The following is a 23,231-nucleotide window of genomic DNA, read 5'->3' as shown; positions in this document are numbered from 1 at the left end:
CTAGGTCACTCTCAAGGGGACTTTATGCACATATGTACTGGGAACTTTCTGTTTAGAAACTAAATATAATGCCAAACTTCATCCTGCTTAGCTTTTTGTAAGCACTCCACTTTGTTCTGATAACTGAGGAAAATTGGAAATTTTCTTTGCTTTTGAAAGCCAGAGTGATAAAAATATGGTAAATATTTTAAGGTTGTTTCACAAGTTGGCAATGATTTTGAGTTTGCATTCATTGAACTATAAAATTTCCTGTTAATGATTAAAGACCATTTTAAAAAGATAATAATTACTTATTAAAAACACTCTGGGCTCACAAATTGATTTGAGATGGAAAGTAAGGATGTTTTGCAAAGTGAGACATCACAATCTGGGCAATCTTTCACAATTTTTTTCTAGTTAAATCATTTCATAGAATACTGCCAGCTAATACATACCACTTTCCCACACTCCTGACAATATCTGAAATAAAGGAGGAATATTTCTACTTCACAAGCCTAGCATGGAGATTAAATAACAAAAAAATAGTATGTAAAGCATATCAACTATGATGTTGACAGAAATCATGGGTGATTTGGGTCAGCATACCTTTGTTCATTCTTCTTCCATTTATTTAATTATGAAATACATCAACATGCAGGTTATTGTATAAAATATATGTGTACAGTTATAGAGTAAACAATAAAATGAATGCCTATGAATCAACCACCAGACCAAGAAGTTGAACACTGTCAGAACCTTAGAAGTGCGCTGTACATCCTTCCCTTCATTGCCCTTGCCCTTTTCCTGGGCTGGAGGGGGCAGAGAGTGATACCTTGTAATAAATGCACTTGCCTCCTCAGGACCCTTCTGCATAGGATTACTTTTGGAAATGATAAATCTGTTATTTGCATCTCAGACTAACCTGCACCTCTCTTCCTGTGCTGCCTATCCTTCAAGTGCTCAGACTACCAGTTATTCCACATCCTGCCTTCTAGAAATTCACCTCCACCTGTTTTGCACCTCTGTTAATCTAGTTCCCATGAAATATATCACAGATTCAAATTGGGCCTTCCCATGTCATGAAGCAGGTGGGGATAGGTAGAGAATAAATCTGGATGAGTAAATAGAGGCATGCAGCACAACTTCTAAGGCACACTAACAGAAGAGCTCCAGAAACAATCCATAATGCCCCAGTCCTAGGGCCCTTAAAAGAAAGGGAAACTTTCTGATCTCTCCTCTGCCCCTATTTTCCTGTGTGTTTGTCTTGAGAGTTGATTCCCATCTTTTTTGATATTCTCCAAGGTCCCTCTGTCCATTGCCCCGCAACTTGATCCTCTGAACACCAAATTTCTACATTACATATTTTACACACATATCTGGCCAAATAAAATACATCTTTCAAGGCTCAAATCAATTAATATTCTTTCTGGAGAACTTTACTAACTACATACTCCCAGAAATCTCTTTTCTCAACTCTTTTTGCTGTTCTCCAAACTTTTTGAACACAAAGCCCTATCAAAGAAAGAACAATTTGAGTACACATCTCCAGACTATGCTAATTTATATGTTTTGTTTAATTATAAATTATATGTGTATGCAGTATTAATATATACATTATAAATAAGACATACAAATATACATTAAAATAATAAATGAATATGAATAAAAGTTCAATACATTTTTTTCACTCATGTAATGAGTTTGCTTCACTTTGGAGAATATGGATCTTCTATCTTTAGTGTTTAGTTTTTTGTGTGTGTTCATGTTTTGAGATCCCTTGACAATGCAAAGCTCTATGCCATTATACCCAGCTTTTGTTATAATGAAACAGACTAGCAAGATCAGTATGTAGTAAGAGTGGTAAATTTGTATGTGTGATTGAAACTTTTGCTGCATTTGTGTGTGTGTGCCTGTGTTTGCACAAGCACTCATGTGCATTTGAGTGTGCTGACTTGCTTTGTAAAGCAAGTTATTACTGTGGGTGTTGTTTTAAAAACTGGAGGAATGCTGCACTGGACAATATTTGTCAAAGCTCTGCACTCATAATTTCAAAAGAACAAAACAAACAGCCACTTCTGTCACTACAGATCCAGTTCCAAGCCAGTGCTTACTCTGTGCTGCAGTGCCTCCAATAAAGCTGCAATGATTCCTAATATTCTGGACTCCATTTTCTCCCAAATCAAGATGTGTATTTCTTCACTTCTAGTTAGTTTTAGAGGCATGCCCTGCAGGGCTAGCTAACATGCAAAACAAGCCCCCATCAATTGATGGGTGGGTGACAAATGTGTAAACATGCTCTTTTGGTCCAAAGAAAGAAACATGAAATTTTGTTAATGAGAAGCTTTTAGAGATCATTCTACTCCATTTCAGCTTCTTTTGGAAAAATAACATTCTTTGGTTTCTGTGACTCTAAAAGTAATCTCCATTTCCTTTTTTAAAAAACATAATAATTAATACACATCTAAAAATCAAGACATATTTTCAGTCCTAGAGACACTTGGTGTTAACATTTTAGCTTATCCTTCCAGTATTTTGCCATCCATATGGTCTCTTTTTTTTTAATATTTTTATTTATGATAGTCACACAGGGAGAGAGAGAGAGGCAGAGACACAGGCAGAGGGAGAAGCAGGCTCCATGCACCGGGAGCCCGACGTGGGATTCGATCCCGGGTCTCCAGGATCACGCCCTGGGCCAAAGGCAGGCGCTAAACCGCTGTGCCACCCAGGGATCCCCATATGGTCTCTTATAGCAAAATAGGAATCACATTTCTCTTTTGAAGTTTGTCTTTTGCACTTAATATATCATGAATATATCCTGGAATGCTAATGATTGAGAATGTGATGTTAATTACCGTATATAAAAATTTCATCACAAAGAAGTCCTGTAATTTAAGAATTTCTCTATATTAGAAAGTAACATCGTTTTCTTTTTTGTAATATTGTTTTCAAATCTCACTGCAATGAATGCTCATTTTCAACAGTATGTTTGTATGTCGCTTATATAATATAAATTCTTGATTGTGATTTTCTATTTCAAAATATAAAACTTTTAAAGATGACTCTTTATCATCTTGCTTTCCAATTACTGCAGTAAAGTAAGACAGATCTGAACATTCCTTACTTTTATATACTTGCCAATTTGGTAGATAAAAAATCACTAATGATTTTGACAATCATTAAAAATAATTTTGATAATTTGTTACCTAATAAAGTTGAGCACATTTTCAAAATATTTAATGGCTATTTACATTTGTCCTTTTCTAAATCACCAGTTATATACCATTTATCTATTTGTCTGTTGGATATTCATTTTTTTTTAGATAACAGTTGCTTATGAATCATTTGTCCATGTTATATGCTCCATTATAAAGTCCCAGGTCTTGGAGCACTTGGGTGGCTAACCGGTTGAGCATCTGCCTTCGGCTCAGGGCATGATCGTGGAGTCCTGGGATCGAGTCTCACATCAGGCTCCCTGCATGAAGCCTGCTTCTCCCTCTGTCTGTGTCTCTGCCTCTCTATTCTCTCTCTCTCTCATGAATAAATATATAAAATCTTTAAAAAACAAAACAAAACAAAACTCCTGGGTCTTATAGACAAGGACCTGAATCACAAAGAGACCTCATGAACTATTGTGGATAAAAAACAAACAAACAAACAAACAATTTAGTGTCAGGCTAAAATTCTGCCAAACCCAGGTCTTACTCAAAAAGGGGCTTTTTACAGACTCCGTATTTATACCACAAAGGCAACCAATTACACTGCTTGTGGTTTGACCTCACCTCATCTTTCCCTTTACCCAGAAGTGGAAATGATCTGGTACTTTTGTTCTGCTTTACTCCTGTCCTTAGGTCTAGTCTTTCTCTAGTCTTTTCTCCAAGAAACAACAAAAGAAAATAATTTGTCTTGGGGTTCCATAGTAACCAAACAGTTCCCTTTGGTGGTTTATGATTCTGACACATTATATTAACAAAGAGTTTCCAACACCACAGAAGGACCAGTTTCTTTTAAAACTTTAAGATAATCATATAAATAAATCATGTTAATCTGATGCAAGCCACCTAACAAGTGAGGTGTTTACTTAAATGTGATATAAAATAGGCAACTTAGAATGTCTGAAAAAATTCGTTCTTTTCAGAGAAGCTCTGGATTCCTAATAAATAGTTTCCAACAATTTCTATCACACACTTTCATGTAACATGGATGGATTGCTGAGAAATGTTTCAGGCTTAAGTTGTTTTTACATCATTCTTATTTAAACAAGATCTACCATATAACTTTGAACAAATTGCCTAGTTTTGGGCATCAGTTTTCTGATATATAAAATGTTATAGAATTGTCTAACTGTGTGAAGGAAAGAAGCCTGAAGAGGTACTCTGTTCAGATTCCTTCTGAAAAGCCTCCACTTTGCAACCTTCTTCTGTGAGGCAAGTCTCGCTTCTTGTGTCACTTGTCTGCTGAGTCAGGATCCATCTGGGTAAATAAGTGAACCATGAGACTCCTTAGATATTAAAATTGTAGCAGAACACTTTTCAAATACCCTTAGTTTTGTTTAATAGGATGCAAAGCCATCATCAAACCCACCGTTACAAAGGTATAAAAATGCTAATGTAATCTTTATAAGTTTGTTATTGCTTCTCTGGGAAAAATACAAGGTAAATCAAAGCTATAGTGATACAGCAAAATCTAGGGCATTTTGACAAGAGTTCACTTTCCTTGGTTGCCACCAGTGATAATGGTTGTAAACAGCATATGCCAAACATCTGTACCTTGTATTTTGGAGGGTCTGGCTTACTTTCCATCTTTATTTTCTCTTCCAAAAATGAATTCATCAAGCTTTCAAACAGAAGTTATTTTTTAACAGTTGTTATACATAATTACCACAGAATTCAAATACGTATTTTTATTTTGACTTAATTTACAGAAATATGTTAGCCTTTTTTAAGTCTTTTTTAAAACTTTTATATTATTTGATTTTCTTCTTTTTTCATTGAAGTATAGTTGACATATAGTATTATATTAATATATTGACATACAGTATTACATTAATGTCAGGTGTACATTAATAGAGTTGACATACAATATTACATTTATGTCAGGTGTACAACATTGAGATTCAATACTTATAAACATGACAAAATTCTCCCCATGGTAAGTGTTGTTAACATCTGTCACCATATGAAGCTATTACAATATTAGACCTTTTACTCTCTTGCTTACAAATGTGAAAATTGAAAATATGAAGTGCCTAGCATTCTTCTTTACTTGCTTAAAGTATCTGGTTTCCCAAAAGAGTCTCAAAACTTTTATCTTGAACTGAACAGACCGTCAATCTTCGTTCTTTTCTCACCTCTAAAAAGCACAGCATAAAAATTTATATTTTGAGAGGCTCTCCCTGCCTGATACTCAATGGTATAATGACATTAATAAATGTAGGTAAATTTATTGAATCCTGTTGTATAATAAAGAATTTGACTGGTCTTTGTCCCTGGTTCCTAAGAGGAAGACTCTAAATCTTTGGAATTTCCCAAGTTATAGGAGTGTCTTTGTTATTTGTAGTAGACCTCTGGGATGACACATGAGTTAATGCTCTTGGGGAGACGTTAGATAGCTTCAAGCTTCAGAGTAGGGCCGGCCATGCTGGAAAAATCAATTGTGTGATTAGAGGGCTGGGACTTGGAGCCATGTGAGGTCAGTCCAACCTCCTAACCACAGGGTGAAGAAGGCCAATGACTCAACCAATTTTCCTACATAATGAAACACAATAAAAGCTCTGATCATTGAAACTTGATGGCACTCCCTGTTGGGTGAGTGAATCAGAACCTGTGGTGGATTACAACAGAGAAACTGCTCCTCTAATTCAAGCAGATAAAAAAATATATATTCAGAAGTTTGGACTAGGAGAAGCTTCCCCCCCCCACCCTGCCACCCCCAATAATTATGAGGTTGTTCTTGTCTATCTTTCCCAGATAGACAAGATCTGAACCAAGCTCTTCCTGAGCCGGGACCCATCTGGCCTTATCACTGGCAATTCAGATCTGTCAGTGAGAGAGAGTTACTGACAATAAAACCTTTTAACTTCAAAATGTACTTTGATGTGAGAGCAAAACTCTGTAATATATAAATTATATGCAAATGATAAAGGGAACATGCAAATTGAAAATTTGGAAACTAAAAGGTTACATACAGCAAAAACATTCTCTAAATTAAGAATGAAATCATCATTTCTTTTTCAGGTTGAGAGAAGTTATATACAGAGATCTGACCTGGTTATTACTCAGATGACTGTGTTTTACATTTAAAGTCTTTGAATAAAAGTATTTCATATAGTAATGATTAAAATTGTTGGAAATTATTGTAGTTGTATTTTGGGGGGGGGGGTCTAAAGTAACTTTATTCTCACAAGAGAAACCAGGCTGCAAGTCTATATGATTGGAGCAGATGGTGGTTATCTTTCCAAAGGGTGAAGCCTGAGCCCAGCTGGCAGCACACAAAGGTTAAAACCAAAGCCCAGATATCTGCTTTCCTGGTTCTGCCCTGCATTGCCCACTCATGATATGAGATGAGAGACCATACAACAGTACTGAATGAAGAGGTCCAACCAGGCAGAGGCAACGTCCCAACAAGAGACAATCAATCATTGAAAAGGATGCTGAACTAAAGTGTCATTACCTACTCTCTGCTATTCTTTGATGAGAAAGGTGAGGGTATGGGATGAACAGTAAATTATATTCTTAGTTCTTCAAGTAAGTAAATTCTATAGGATAGGGCAGGTGGCCAATCAAGCAGCAGAACAGGATGAACTCTAGGCTAGTTATAGATCTCTGTGCCTAAGGAAAAGAACAGCATTGGCCTACTGGCCATTCCTTTGCAGGCCAGAAGTTCTGACAGATGGCCCTGAGTAACATCCACAATACCAAAAAGATGAACACCAGAAGATTTTTGTAATATTAGGTTGCTCTCAAAATGAACAATGAGCACTAGAGAGCTGGTGCTACTCAAAAGTAGCACCACAGGAAATAGCCAAGATAAAAAATAAGAAAGATTAAATCTATCGGATTTTACAAGAGTTAAAGGATAGATCATTGAACTTGAAGAATTAAACACAAAAGTCAACTTGATGGGAAAGGTAGAGGGAGGAAAAACAGTAACCAGTAGAATGAATTCAAAGTTATCAAACAATTGGACTTTGGACAAAAATAACTATCAGGTACAAATTGTTGTTTGAAGCAGTTGAATTGGAAAACAAGTTACATGATGGGCATGGGCAGAAAGTTTAGTTTTCACCATGGCCCTTTTAATGGCCTCCTTATCTATGTAGCTTTGCCAACCAACTACAACTCAGAGCATAAAACCAGAGTTTGGTTACTATGACTCACTAATTTAGAGCAACTAATGGAAAGACCTAACTTAAATTTAAATTACAAATTTTTTTAATTAGATTGTATGTCCTGCACCAGGCTGTGTATGCCAATGGGAGTTCTGCTTTGCTTTGTTTTGTTTTGTTAATGATAGGCAACATACTGTAGTGAATAGCTGTGAGGAAATGCTTCATCAGAAATGTTAGAAGATTGAAAGAAATAATTTCTTTTTTGTCCCACAAATTTCATCATTCTGTAATTTGGACATAGCATCTTCATTGTCTACAAATAGATCCTTTAATGTAAGTAAACTGCTTATCCTTTTAAGTAATTTTAAGCATCTCTACATTAAATTTTAATTTTATTATTCTTTTGCTTTGTAAGCATTATATTAATAGTTAATGAACACTTGTCAAATATCTCCTTAAACACTGTTTCATTTTGTCCCTGAGCATCTCTAAAGGTTCTTGGTTTTCTAACAGATAAAGCTCACTTTCCACAATGTAGCCTCACCTAAACAATCTAAAATGCTTCTAGTTCTCTTTGCAAATCCTTTTTTCTTTTTTTTTCCTTTTTTTTTTTCAAACAGGGTTTTAATTTACTGTTCTCTACCAATAGTAGTGAGTTTTGATCCTCAACTTTTCCAAACCCTAATTCTTGTTGGACTTGCCTTTTTTTTGCCTCCTAATTTAGAACCACATAACCATAAGCCCTCATGTCCACCTATCTTCTTGGTGATTTCTTCCCTGACTATAGTCCATTTGGTTTCTTATTAAGTCTTGTGTAGTTTCCAGTTGCAGTTTAATGACTGAGGAATTTTGTGAGTTCTAGACCATATTGTTATCAAGTTGATTGACTCTTTTCATCCACTTAATGCAGACACTATGTCTTAATTTTTTTTATTCCTTTCTGTACATTGATGATAACAGTGTTGAATACATTATATTGTAAATGATTGACAATTTATATAGTACTAATATGATGAAATAAGTAGCTGGAGTTTTCATAGTATGGAGTTTTCCTAATAGGATAGGAAAAAAAGTGCTGAGAAGGGGCACCTGGATGTCTCAGTCAGTTAAGAGTCCAACTCTTGATTTCAGCTCAGGTCATAATCTCAGGGTCCTGGGATCGAGCCCCATGTGCTTAGCCTTGAGTCTACCTGTCCCTCTCCCTCTGTTCCTTTCCCTGTGCTCTCTCTCTTAAAAAAAAAAAAAAAAAAAAAAAAGCTGAGAATAATTCTTCTTGAGAATGACAGGTGAACTTGGAAGGATGTTACCATGAAGACCTAGTAGAATTGTCCCAGTGAGTAGGAAGATGCACATCTGTGTGCAAACACAATGCTACCCAGTGTCAAAACAAGAAAAGTGAAAAAGTTATGCCGCAAGTTTCAATGATGTGATTTACAGAGGCCACCTGAAATCTGGCACAAGTGTGTCTGGAATAGTGACACCAAGGCTCCAGTAGAACAATAAAGCGCCTGCCTCTCTTAAGTAAGATTAAACCAAAAGCCCCAGAGAGGGAAATACAGGATTTCCCCTCCACATAAGGACAGTGAGTCAGCGCCGTCTGCACTAAACAATGGATGGATACACAGCCACTTACAGACCTTTCATCTTTATCCTTTTTTAGCAAAGTATTTACACCATATTTTCATAGGTAGGATCACTGACGCCTCATCCTCTGCCCATCTTCACCATCATTTGTTAAACAGGAAATCTGGAACATTCCTTTCAGTAATTGGGAGGGGTCTGTTATCATCCAACAGTAAGGCAAAGAAGCAGAAAGTCTGAACTCAGGCTTTCAGAAGCCAGGCAGAATTGATTGGGATATATACAGTAATACCTGGAAGAATTGGTGACCAACTTCAAAGTGGGACATAATTCACGCATCTAAGTGATCTGATTTTTATAAGGAGACCATGTCCTGAATCCCTTTAATATCTATTTACAATGGACATTTTACAAATGATTATCCAGAATCAAATATCTGACCATAAAACCTGGAAACTCACCCAACTGAAAGAAATGTGTGTGCCATAGTGTTTGGCATGAATTGTTGTATGTTGAATCCAACACTCAAAAAGAAGAGAAAACGGTTTCTTAAACTTCTGTAGACTCAGTGCCACCCAACAAGGTCAGGTAAAATCACCCTCAGAGCAGTGTACAGCCCCACATTCCACGTTAGAACTCATCACCGTATTCCCTAACAAGGTCCAAAGTCTTGAGATCATCTCACACTGGGACCTCCTAGATCCTGCTGAGCTGCAGTCAGGCGGAGCATCCCTCCATCTGTCGGACAGGAAGTCAGTTCAGGGCTAGTCACACAAACCCTAACTCAGTGGCTTAAACAACTTAAGGTTTACTTGGTTTTTTTTGCTCGAGGTCAGCCGACTGGTGTTGGTACAAAGGCGTCACACTTTCAAAAGGAAGTCAGTCTCCTTTTAGCCTTGTGCTCCTCAGTTCTTCGGGTGTAACTCTCGTCCTCTATTTTCGAAACATCCAGAGCGCCACCAGCTCTGGAAAAGGGAGGGGGGGAATATGTCAGCTCCCTAGGAGAGCGTCCCCGGAAGTCCCGCCCACTGACTTCCACTTGTGCCTGATTGGCTGGAAGTCGGTCACGTGGCCAGGTTTTACTGCACCAAAGCCTGAAGGGTGGTATTTCAAGCTCTTGGAAAGGAAGAAGAGAAGAGGTACGTGGCCAGTAGCAGCCTCTGCTGCAGTCGGGAAGTCCACTGCGGCGCCTGCCTCTTGTGGTCAGAAACCTGCCTAGACAAAGGGGCCTCACAGGCCGTCTGTTTTCCCCATTCAAAATGAGCGTGAAAATAGCAAAAACTGCCATATGTTGAATATCATGCACTCCTTTATGTGTCTTATTCTTGATTTTTGCAATATTCCACTTATGCAACACTTTCAATAATTCCTAAAACAACAAAATCCTTTTAGCATCAGATGGGTACAAAAATACCTGAATTGTACCTTTTCCGTGTTGTCCTGTGCTCACTGTTTTCTACTGCATTGTTAGGATTTTCAGCAACGTCTGGTTACAGCCTGCTTGGCCTGGCTCTAATGAGCTCTTTCAAATGAAGTGCTGCTGAAATTAACTAGGACTCGTTAAGATGTGAATCTAGGGACAGTTCCATTTCTTTGGTTTTGTTTTTTGTTTCTGTTTTCATTTTTGAGGTGTTTTTTTTTTTTTTTTTTTGGCCTCATCCAAAAGCAAGATCCAGACAACCTGCAGTTTTTTTCCAGTTAGATGATCGTTATCTCTTTTTCAGAAATGGTGTCTAATGCTTCTCACCAGCCCAGGGGCACTTCAAAGATCACTAAAATGACATTGGGAATAACTTTCTTCAAGAGGCTTCATTACTGTTTTCACTTCTCATGCCACCCTTTTATGTTCTCCATTTATGCCATTATGTCTTCAATGCTATATAGGCACTTTTTTCAGAATTCTCATTGCTATGCCAAGTGGGTAAGCCTCTCACCCATCATACATTTAATGGGAAAGCACATTTATTAGAAAACATGTTCATGGGACCATTTGTTTCTACTTCCTCCTGAATCCATGTTGATGCATAATAGGCATGATTATAAATGTGGTGTACCTAATTGGATTCTATTTAAGGGGTCTCAGTTTGTCCACTGATGTCTATACAGTTAATCTTCTTTATCCATGGGTTCTGTATTTGTGAATTCACCTAAGCATGAAAATTTATCAGTAATCCCCAAACCAATATTTTTGGTATTTTCATGGTCGTTTGCAGACATGTGGAAGTAGCAAAAAAATGTGCATAGTTTGACGTACACATTCCCACTTGAGGTTGAACAAAGAGACACTGCCTTTTTATTCCAGCTCCCATACTGTAAACAAGTGTCTTTTTGTGGTCTATTTAGTCCACATTTTTGTGTTTTTTTGCTGGTGATTTTGCTGTTTCAGATGGCCCCCAGATCTCGGGCTAAGTGCGTCCAGTGTGATCACCTTTAGGGAGGAAACATGTACTAGATAAGCTTTGTTCAGGCATGAGTTATAGTGTTGTTGGCTGTAAGTTTAATGTTAGTGAGTTAACAATAAATATTCAATAAGATGTCTAAGTAGGAGCATGCATATAACAAGATATGTGTTGATCTATTGATGAAAATGTTGTGACCAGAGATCTCAGGAACCTAACAGTATATTTCCCCGAGGAGCAAGGGTTCAATATCCACTAATTCAGTGCTCATGGTGCCTACAGAATGAGAATGAGAATCAATTGCATTGTGTTCTAGTCGGTTCTTTTTTTTTTTTAAGATTTATTTATTTATTTATTATTTATTTATTTATTTATTTATTATCTATTTGAGAGAGAGCACACACATGAGCAAGGTGAGGGGCAGAGGCAGAGGGAGAGAGAAACTCAAGCAGACTCTGCACTGAGTGCAGAGCCCCATGTGGGGCTCAATCTCATGACCCTGAGGCCAGGGCCCAGAAATCACAACCCTGAGATCTTGACCTGAGCCAAACCCAAGAGTCGATTGTTTAACTGACTATACCACCCAGATGCCCCTCCAGTCTGTTCTTATAGTGGATCTTTCTCTTTACCAGAATATTCAGACCTTCATTGTTCTTTATTACCTGCCTCCATGATCTAACTATTTAGGTTGTTGAACCATAAAGGTCATTGTTCTCTGCTACAAAATAAGAACTGAGAAAAAAACAAAAGGCAAAAAGAGACACTTTACAGTCTTTTTATCTTTGTTAAAAAGGAAAGAATTGAAAGTATGTAATTTTGTGCAGTTATTGTGTCTTGGAGCCTGACTTTTTTTCCATCATTTCAGTTTTCCAGCTGTTGTTTACATAGAACGAATTTTGCATTTTGTAGCCAAAGACCTCCAGTACTTCTTGCTGGTAGCAGTACTTGGAACAGATAACCATACCAAATTTTCTCTTCTTTTACTATCATACACACACACACACACACACACACACACACATTGACACACAGAAACACACACAAATTCTCCCCCATTTAAAGAGAATTTATATTCAACGTTATTAATTAATTTAATGGATGTTTATCTAATATCCACTGTGGACTATGTAAATTACTGTGAGAGATAACCTAGTGTCTAATAGAGCAATAACCAAGAGGGATGGAGAACTACTTTAAAAAAATTAAAAAAAAAATTGTGTGTGCTTCTTCCAAATCCTTTTTGCATCATTGCTTTTTGGCTAGATAAAGCTACATGCCTGTGAACAGAAATGCCTCCAAATTATGAGAGGAGGAGCATGTATTTTTATAAGTGTCTGAGTGGATCCTACAACCCCCCTGTACAAAAATATTCTAGGCAAGGAAATGATTTAAAAAGAGTGTGAAGCAAGAACTGTGTGTAGGTTCATGGTTACCATTTTCTTTAGCTTTAATTGGAAATTCTTTCATGTTGTTTTGTGAATACTTTGAAGATGTCACATGTTTCAGCTCTGTTTCTAAGATTGGTAAAACTCTGTAATTTACTTAAAGTCGGTAGCAATTTATCTTGTCATGTACTGCGTTATTAAGAACTCAAAAGATATGGCACTGGATTTATGGGAAGTATCAGACTATTAATCCTCAGTGAGAATCTAAAATTCATCATATTCTTTTCTTCCTAGTTTTGCATAATGTGATTAACTTACACTTGAATAAGATAAGGAAAAGCTAAAGACTGGTTGGCAAAATGGAAGCCTCTGGTTTTATGGTGCTCACTGGAAGAGCCATGCTTCTTCCAGGGGCTCTCTACTATTATCTTCTTCATTGTATGAAAACTCTTGAATGAAATAAGCCCTTGACATATCATATAACCACACTTGAACTTAATCCAAGATCTCTTTCTCAATTATAAGAACTAAAGTTTGCATACAAGACAGAAAGGAAAAGGGGAGAGAAAGAATAAGAGAGAGAGACAGAGAACTGTAAAGGATCAACCAGCGAGAGAAAAAGCCTTGGCAGCAGCAATACAACTACCACAAGAACATATTATATTTACACTCAACCTACTTCCAGAAGTTTTTTCAGATGGCCTACAAAGTTAAGTACTAAATAATTAAAATAATGATCAAAATTTTTAAAAAGCAATAATGAAGGGGAAGCAGTTATTAAAGCAGAAAACACTGACCAAAGATAATTACAAAAACTCAACATCACAATTTAAATTTGAGCTTCCTGCAGCCAAAGCAGAAGATGAAAATGCATTAAAAAATCCCTCATTATCCTATTAATGGAAAGAAAAGCATTACATTAAGAGATTCTACTTCCTCTTAGAGTTCAGTCCCATAATAAAAAGTGTATTCTGTGAATCATGATTACAGAAATCAGACTTCAATCAATGTGTAACCTCCTACTGCCTTCAGTTATATGAACAGAGCTAATCACCTTCCATCTAAGCAGTTTTTACTGGAAGGTGCAAGTGACACAGCGGCCATTACCCTCTAAGGGTGGAGTGCGCCAGCTGCCATGCCATCTCACAGTTGAAACCTCCATCTGCTACTTACCTTGTGGTAATGAGGAAGCAGCCTGGCATGTGGCTCTTCCAATTCCTCCAGCTTCCACTAGATCTTGTTTTTCAGCTTCTTGGAGTCCTAAATCAGGTGTGTGCGTGCGTATGGCTCTGTGGCAAAGGACACTAGTTCCATTGCAAGTCACTGAAGTCATCAAAGAGAAAGGGTGAGAGTTACAGTTTGGTTTGCAGTTTATCCCTGAGGATTCTTGTTTGTCTCCACAGATTCCATTTTTCTTCAGTCCTTCCCAATTCAATTTTAGTTTTCTTCCTGACTTTTGGTCTTCCTGACTTACAAGAATTTTATTCACACCACCAGAGTAAACAGTGTTCCCTTCTGAGCTGACTTTTGTGTCAGCTCCTATAAATGAATAAGGTCTAATTCCTGTAATAAATCCCTTATGTCATTCTTAGTTCTGTTTCCCTGATCAAACCCTATCTGATACCTAAATTAATGTTTGCAATTGGAGTACTGTCAAAACATAAAACTGAAGCATACTGCATTCTCTTTGGGACTGTATGGTGGATAAAAACTAGAATGTCCATGGTGACTTTAGTAAGCCTTAAAGACAGTGAGAAAATTATTATTGGATGCTTAAGAAAAAGATATCGGTATTATATAGTGGCAGAAATTTTGACATCACTGTGACCCGTAGTAACATGGAAAATAGGAAATATGACTAATGAAATAGAGAGTTTGGGTAAAGAGATTTCTAGGCAGAAGTTTGAAAATGCCTAATTTCTTATAATTACATTTGATAAGCTATCAATAGAAAAAGATTAGCTAAAATAAAGTAATATGTCTACTTTTAAGCATAATTTTGAAGAAATATGAAGGAGTCAGACCCTGCTGGATTTGAAAATAAAACCATTTCTGATTTCCAGTTTCTCTAGATGGCAACAGATTCTCAAAGTAAGAAATAACATCAGAATAAAGAACAAATTGAGAGTGTGGCTGTAAGTCTGTTTGTTAAAACTTCAAAGGAATTTGAGGATATGCTAAGTCTTCTTTACTAGACCAAAAGGTGTATAGCAAACATAAGGCTGTTTGTCTCACAGAATCCATACTCTCAGCCCAAGCCAGAGATTTGTAGGTGTGGATTTTCTCTAGTGGAATAAACCCTAATAAGATTTCTAGAATACCTACAAAATACTTACTATAATTGTACTAGTAGAAGCATTGTAGACTTGGATTAAAAGTGATATAGAAAGTGGACTCCTAAATTCTTGCAGGAAGTGAGCTGACAAAGCTAGTCAACTGCAAAAATGGGCCATGTCTTAGGAAAAGGGAGGATGTCCCAGAAGAAGGGCTTAGAGTTCTGAGAACAAAGATAAGACCAATAAAAAGTCATACCTCCGGAGAGTCAAATTAAGAAACTAGTCTATGTTGAAACAAGCGTGCTTTGTTCAGACTCCATTCCTGTCTCCTTACCGTAGGGCTGCTGCATAGGTGTCATCTCCCTTCCTCCTCCATGAAGGATGAACATTTTGTCACTTAAAGCCAGTACAATCTGTTACTCCCAAGGACCTCGGAACTCAATGGGACCTGCAAGGGAGAAAATACTGAGAAGCTGATCTGCAAGGATTCACTCATTTCCACATCACCTCTGGGTTACTTCAGCTGTTTATCAAACAGCAAGCCATCAACCTAACAAAAACACTTGTTTCAAGTTGTGTTCTGCAGTCCCAAAACTGATGTTGTAGATTCAACTGAATAACATGGGAAATGACCAAACAAAGACACCCAGTTGGAGTCCGTTGAATTTCTGCAGTTAGTGGGGGCATTTCTGGTCTTTTCTTCCACTTCTGCAGAATTTCCTGCAGCAAATACTTTTTTGTGCTTGTTTGCCTCCACTATGATGTTTGGATAAAAAATGAGAATATCTCTTAAAAAATAATAAAATAAGGAACCTAGAATCTTCAACTGAGCAGTCATTATGAAAATTGCTAATGGTGCCAAGGCCAAGGAAAGAGTTTCAGAAAATGACTGTGGGAAAGAGTGATAACCCCCAGAATGCAAAATCGGGAGTATTACCTGGTGCTTGAACAAGGAGCTCCACTTTGCAACTGGTTTTTTTTTAGGACTTGTGAGGAACGCAGCAACAGGAAATCCATCCACAAAGGATGCAGTGTCCCAACTTGTACTGCGCCTGAATAGTTACATGATAATTTACTGAAGAAATCTAGTGTACTTAAAATTTTTTTCATAAAAGTTTACATTGTATTGTAGGTTAACATTAAATGTTTTATAACAAAAAAAAAAAAAAGAAACTGGTGATATGTGCCTGGATAGATCTCCGTAGGTGTTGCTATGAGCAATCACAGTGAGGTGCCTCTCTTTTCTTTTCTTTTTGAATGAGAATGTTGATTTCAATTATTCTTGTGTTAATGAACTAAGGATGCCATAACAAAGGGTCACAAAGTGGGTGACTTAATGACAGAAATTTATCATCTCACAGTGCTGGAAGCTAGACGTCCAAAATCAAAATGACAGCAGGGTCTGTTCCTTCTGAGGGCTGTGAGGGAGGGATCTATTCCAGGCATCTCTCCTTAGCTGTAGGTGGCTGTCTTCTCACTGTGTCTTCACATCACCTTCCCTGCATGCATGTCCATGTCCAAATTTTTTACTTTTTATAAGGATACCAGTTATACTGGGCTAAAGGCCCACCCTCCTTCAGAATGACTTCATCTTATGCAATTTTATTTATAATGACCCTATTTTTAAAAAATATTTATTTATTTATTCATGAGAGACACAGAGAGAGAGGGAGAGGGAGAAGCAGGATCCCAGCAGGGACTGGACTGCAGGACTCCAACCCAGGACCCTGGGATCATGACTTGAGCCAAAGGCTCAACCACTGAGCCACCCAGGTGCCCCTAACTTATTTTGAAATAAGATTACCTTCTGAGCTACTGAGAGTTAGGGTTTCATTGTATGAATTGGGGAGACACAAAATTGACCTTACAATTCTACCTATATGAATTTAGCTCAAGGAAATAATCAGTGATGTACTCAAAGATTTGTGGACAACAGTATTTACTGAAACATCATTTATAAATTAGGAGTATCTTAGATATTTCAACAAAAAGTCACTTGCTAATTTATAGTATTGATGTAATTAAATTTAGAGCAATCACTGAAAGTTGTATTCACAAACAAAATTCACATAGAATGTGAATAAAAGAAATCGATATTTATATAGCTCCCAAAGAAAGACACAAAAACTGTTTATTGTTTAACTTATGTTCTTAATTTTTCAAATATTTTATTTATCTATTCAACAGAGAGAGAGCACACACAATCAAGGGGGCAAGGGTGAAACAGAAGGATAGGGAGAAACAGACTCCCTGCTGAGTGGGAAGCCCAATGTGGGGCTCAATCCCAGGACTCTGAGATCACGACCTGAGCCGAAGGCAAACACTGAACAAATTGAACTACCAAGGCACCCCCCACTTATGTTCTTAATTTTGTTGGAAACATGCCCATACTTCTGTGCATACATTTTTTATTAATATGTACATGCAAAACCAACTCTAACAAGATAAAGTAACATGTTAACAGTTGTTACTTGAGCCTGGTTAGACTATGACTGATTTCTCTTTTGGGTATTTTTAAATTGCTGTTATTAATCTCTGTACTTTTATGATAATTTTTTTAAAGTAACAAATGACATGAAAAACAATGATACATCATGCTCAGAAAATCAGAGTTATTAGTGATCATATAGTGCATTGTGATAGAAATCAGACAGTTTTGATTCTTGAAGCCACTGACACAAACTTGATTTTTCTATGTCAAGATTTACCTATGATACTCAATACATCTGCAAGTCTATATACTTAGGAAACAGAAAGTGATATTAGTACAAACTTAATTAAGCAGATCACATGATAATTAGAACATAAACTGCTATACTCATTTTAGCCAAACATAAACTCAGATTTGAAAATGAACTTATTTTTGCTAAGTCATGGAAAAAATCATAATTGTTTGGGGATCTCCTGTTTCCGTTTTTAAGCAATGGGAACAGATAAAAGTCAATTAATTGGGTCCTTCCACCTAATATATTTGATTTAATTTGCCTTTTCCATGCTTTTTGGAATAACTGTTATAATCTCGAATTCAGAACTTTGCTCTTAGAATAACACTGAAATATATATATCCATTAACCGATACAAAAAATCACATCTTTACAATTTTCTTCACCTCCCTGGGAGTTTGAATAAAGGGAATAGAATTTGGATTCAGTGCTCACAGAATTTGATTTATCAAATGAAGTATTGATACAATATTTTGCATTTGAGATAACCTAGCCTTCCATGAGGGAAGAGATTGCAGCATTTATGACAAAGGCTTTGTCAGAGGTCAGCTGAGCATAGCTCTACCACTCGAAAAAAAAACTTCACACATTAATGCAACAGATACTTGTGTAACCCTGTCACACACAGGCAATCCTTTAGGTGTTGAAGGAACCAGACAAATTTTGTGTTTCAAATATCCATGTTATATGTATAAAATGTGTATATACACATGTATTTATTATATATACATGAAAATATATAATTAATGTACAAATTCATAAAAAAGACATGTTCTATTATATTGAAGCACATTTATTTTTTTTAAGATTTTATTTATTTATTCATGAGAGACACAGAGAGAGAGAGGCAGAGATACAGGCAGAGGGAGAAGCAGGCTCCCTGCAAGGAGCCCAATGTGGACTCCATCCCAGATCCCCACGCCCTGAACTGAAGGCAAATGCTCAACTGCTGAGCCATCAGGCATCCCATTGAAGCATGTTTAAATATAAATATGGATATATGAATTAATACATAAATTTATGTATTATTATATATAATATATAAATATTATAAGTAGATACGTATAATTATCATAAATGGAGCTATGAATTCAATATACAATAACAGAAAAATAATTTCAGAGAGAGATAAACACTAGAGATAAAATAAATAGGGTTAAAATAGGGTTATAGGATGAAGAGATCGTTGCAGTCAACTCTTACTTGAATTCTGTACTAATTTCCAGGATTGCCATATAAATTATCACAATCTGAATTCTGTGAAACAGCAGAAATTTATCCTTTCACAGTTCTGGAGGAGAGATGTCCGAAATCAAGATGTTGGCAGGGCCATTTTCTGTCTGCAGGCTCTTGGGGAGAAATCTTCTCTTTCTTCTAGCTTCTGCCAGTTGCCCGCCATCCCTGGCAGTCTTTGGCTTGTTCGATACATCACTCCAGTCTCTGCCTTATGTTTCACATAGTCCTCCCCTCATTTTCCCTTTTCCTATATGGATCCCATCAATGGATTAGAGCTCATCCTAATCCAGTAAGACTTCATCTTAACTTCATTATATTTGCAGACTCTAGTTTCAGAGACAGTCACATTTATAGGCTCTGGAGTTAGGACTTCAACATATCTTTATGGAGGACATCATTCAACCTACAATAAATGCTAAGAAAAGACCACTATAGGCAGAGGACATTAGAAATGGAATCTGACTAATGAAAAAAAAGAAGGCATATGACAGTATGGGAGGGAAATGATTCTATGCAAAAGGCAGTGTAAACATCCTAAAACCAGAGCACTCTCACACATCAAGAGGCAGAAAGGCCAGTGTGGATAACGGAGAGAAACAAAGGCCATATATGTACCCAGGGACCAAATTAGAGTGAGCTTTGTAAACTCACATAAGTTCACATTTTACTCTATTCAGTGTGAAGCTGCTGGATGATTTTATCCAAGGGGAAATGATGATGAGATCTGCGCTTTAAAACAAACATTCTGGATGCTGTGCATGAGAATAGCCAAGAAACTTTGGTGATATCTTAGGAGAAACTTAATGGTGGCAAAGACAGTAGTAGCAGTAGAGCTGATGAGGTATATTGCGGGAAGCTGACCCACAAGAATTCACTGGATTGACTATAAGGGGGGCAGGGAGAGGGAAACAAAGTGTTGGGAAAGAGCACGGGGGTACATGTTGTTACCATCAACTGAGATGATGTACTAAGCAAGAAATACGTTTGTGGACCAGGAATGGAGTGGGGATCAAGTGGAGACACTGGTGCTGGGACATAAAGTAAGCACTTAAACAGTGTTTAAATTAAATGCTATACAAAAAAACAGAAACAAAAAACAAACGAAAAAAGGGGTAGTGCAGTCAGTTGAGAGTCTGACTTGGTTTTGGTTCAGGACCTGATTGAGCCCAGCATGGGTGTGCTCAGTGGGAATCTGCTTAAATTTCTCTCTCTCCTTCCATACTTCCATCTCATTCCCTCACTCTCTCTCTCAAATAAATACATCTCTCTATCTATCTATCTATCTATCTATCTATCTATCTATCTACTATCCATCTCTGTAAACCTTGCTAGACTCTCCATCTAAAGCAAGGCTCTCCTTCCTTCTTGACTCCATTTATGTCTTCTCCATCATAGATCCCTTCCCTCTCTGTTCTCTTGGGTCTAACTCAGCTGCAAAATTACTAACATGTGTAAAGTCCTCTTTCAAACGTCCCTGAAAATGGACAAGCAGGGACCTGGAATCACACATAACTGGGACAGCCATTCCATCTCAGCTCCTCCCTGTCCTGGGAAATATTAACTTCCCTAAGCCTGAGTTTTCCAATGAGTTCATCAAGTTGCTATGAGGATTATCTTAGATGATATATGTAATATGCTGCCATGGGTAAAGTGCACTATGAGTGCAGATAGAACCGAAAAGGGGAGGAAGACACAGAAGATGGAGGATGTAGCAGTTTGCTTCAAAGGCTCTGTGGTTTTGGATTCAGAAAGTTCCAAGCTGGATGTGAGGGCGATCTGGCTGTGACATCTGTCACTCCACTGATTGCAAAGGTTGATGAAGCTGATCGAGCAAGCTAGGCAGGGATCCCCTTTCTCCCTCCCTGCTCCATGTGCATCCCTCCTGAAGCTGTGTGCTCAGTAGATTCAAGAGGACTACCTTCCCCGATAGAGGAAGACCATTCTTTGGTCAAGGGTATATAAGTAGAGTACCTGCATTCCCTTGCTAGAACCTCCAAACAAGCTCTCAGGTAGTCCCAAGCAAAGAAAGCCATAGTATGTACTCAGTGATTAACTGAACCTCAGTTTCCACAAATGTCTGACTGCCTATCTCTCAGCACTCTGGTGACCATTTGTAAAATGTATGAGAGGTGTCTGGAACAGGGGGAACTCATGAAATAAGACTTCCTTTCCCTCTTTCCTTTACCCAGACTTGGAGCCCTGCTTGCCAGAATGTTGGTTATTGATGGCCATCATCTGTCTAGTGTCAAATTCTGGGCAGTAATTTGTTAGACTTTAACTTTTCTCCAGAATTTTTCTTAAAAAGAAACTAGTTCACCCTCTCCCTCCATTATCATCAAAATAAAAATAAGTGACAAGTCAACGTAGAAGTGATAAGTCAACATAGAAGCCAGGGGTACAGGAATAAAATTAGGAGAATTTCATATTTTCCCACTTAAAATGATGAGTGTGATCAGGGCCAGAGACAGGAGAGACAGTCAGAAGTCTCATTGTCTCTTGTAATTCTGCAAGTCTCTGAAAAACTGAGTCTCCAGCCCACCACAGCCACACAGTCTTCAGAGAAACAATAGCAAATGTGCCGAGATAGGGTGAATTGAGCCCTGGAGCCCAGGACTCTGCCTTAACCCACATCTCTTTTTTTAAAAAGACTCCGTAGCCCTTGTCATCTCTAAAATGCAATGATTAGGGTGCCTGGGTAGCTCAGCCAGTTGAGCATCTGACTCTTGATTTTGGCCCAGGTCATGGTCTTAGGGTTGTGAGATGATGGCCTGCATCAGGCTCCATGCTCAGCACGGACTTTTCTCTCCCCTCTTCCTCTGCCCCCTCACCCCACCCCCTGCTCTCTAAATAAATAAATTTTTTAAAAATGATTAGGGCATTTATTTTTAGTGTAAGGGGTCGTGTAATATGACCATTCTCAAAATACCTATTAAATATATCTGATGTCATCTTCCAGTTTTACTGGCTTCTAGGCAAGCAGAAAACTGTAAAGTAAGCTTCAGATTTAGGCAACATTCCATTATTATTCTCTTTTTTAAAAAAGTGTCATCTTCTATCAGTGACTTCCTGCCGGGAGTAAGAAGAGGAAGGAAGGTAAGGACAGCAGAATGGCCAGATTCTGCTTTTGCACAGCCTTAACCTTTTCTGCAACCCCAGGGATCTGGGACTCAGAGAGAAGCACAAAAGGGCCAGTGAGCACTTAACTTTTTTTTTCCTTTATATGTGTTATATTTTTCATTAATAAATAGATTTTTCTTCTTTAAACACAGAACATATAACAGATTGAAACGCTCCCCCCCCCCAATTCCAAAGACAAGAGTCTATAAAACAAATGCCAGCTATACTGCCCTAAGGGCAGAAAAAGTCTGGTGACCCCCACCCAGCCCTGCCCCCTGCAGCACCACCACCCCCACACTGCAAGAGAAGGGGGTCTGGAGGCTTCTCCCTCGGACCCTGGGGACTTAGGTGAGAAGCATATGGATGTATGATATCACCTCTCCATGAGGCATGGGCTATGCGAAGATGAGGTTTCCTTCTCATGGGCTCTGACCAGCTCCTGCCTTTCTGATTTCAGTTATGAAGCACCTGGGCTCTGCTCCCAAGGGAGCTGCCTCTTGGCTTCCCCACTCCACTGCTCTGCGACTTCCTCAGAGGGGAAGGGAACGGCTCGGGGACCCCTCCCATCCCCTGGCCCACATGGAAGCGCTGTGTGGAAGAGGCATGATGCTGAAGGTGAGGCTCCTGTAGGCCCCCAAGCCCATGAGGCCAGCATGCCCCCCACGCCCCCACACCTGCTCATCATGCAGCTTCTGGCTTCCCTACTTCCTTCTGGTTTAGGAGCTGGGGGGCAGTGGTGAACCAGAGTGCATGTCAAGAATTGTGGTATACTTGGGGACACAGAGCCTGATTGGACTAGGGGAAAGTCTGGGAACTTGGTGTTCTGAAGTGTCTTTAAGGTTAGACAAAGTGAATGCTGGAACCAAGTTGGGAAGTTGGAGATAGAGACCCACCATCATTCAGTTCAAGTGAGCCGGACTCCTCATGGCACCGCACATATTTCTTTTGAAAGTCGAAACCCCATGGGCATCATGCTACACATTTAGTAGGCCTGTAACATTTTGTTATTTTGTAATTTTGATGATTTATTGATAACTACTATTGGCCAGGTGGATAATCTTATTAAGCAACTGAGTAGAAATTGTGACCAGGACTGAGAACCAGCTGTGTGCTTTCATTGACTACAGAAAGCTGAAGATGGACCTTGTGTTCGAAGAATATGTCTTAAATGCTAACATTCCCTCTAAAAATTACCACATGAAGTTATT

At 38.1% G+C, this 23,231-nt stretch overlaps 1 long non-coding RNA gene across 5 annotated transcripts in view; it reads right to left on the bottom strand.

Moving 5' to 3' along the window:
* The window catches only part of LOC125752639 (uncharacterized), a 118,526-nt gene that overhangs the window by 46,556 nt on the left and 48,739 nt on the right, over positions 1-23,231 (bottom strand). For 2 of the 5 annotated variants that reach the window (XR_007402648.1, XR_007402647.1), the window contains exons 4-5: positions 15,282-15,999; positions 13,845-13,994 (exon numbers count right to left, since the gene is read on the bottom strand). This is a non-coding gene — a long non-coding RNA (uncharacterized LOC125752639). Of the gene's footprint in view, positions 1-605; positions 9,853-11,157; positions 11,316-13,844; positions 13,995-15,281; positions 16,000-23,231 lie in introns of those variants that run through there. The other 3 variants (XR_007402644.1, XR_007402645.1, XR_007402646.1) reach the window with 3 other exon arrangements.

Source organism: Canis lupus, chromosome 16, assembly GCF_003254725.2.
Source record: "Canis lupus dingo isolate Sandy chromosome 16, ASM325472v2, whole genome shotgun sequence".
Lineage (NCBI taxonomy): Eukaryota > Metazoa > Chordata > Mammalia > Carnivora > Canidae > Canis > Canis lupus.
This window is presented reverse-complemented; position numbering and strand designations above follow the sequence as displayed.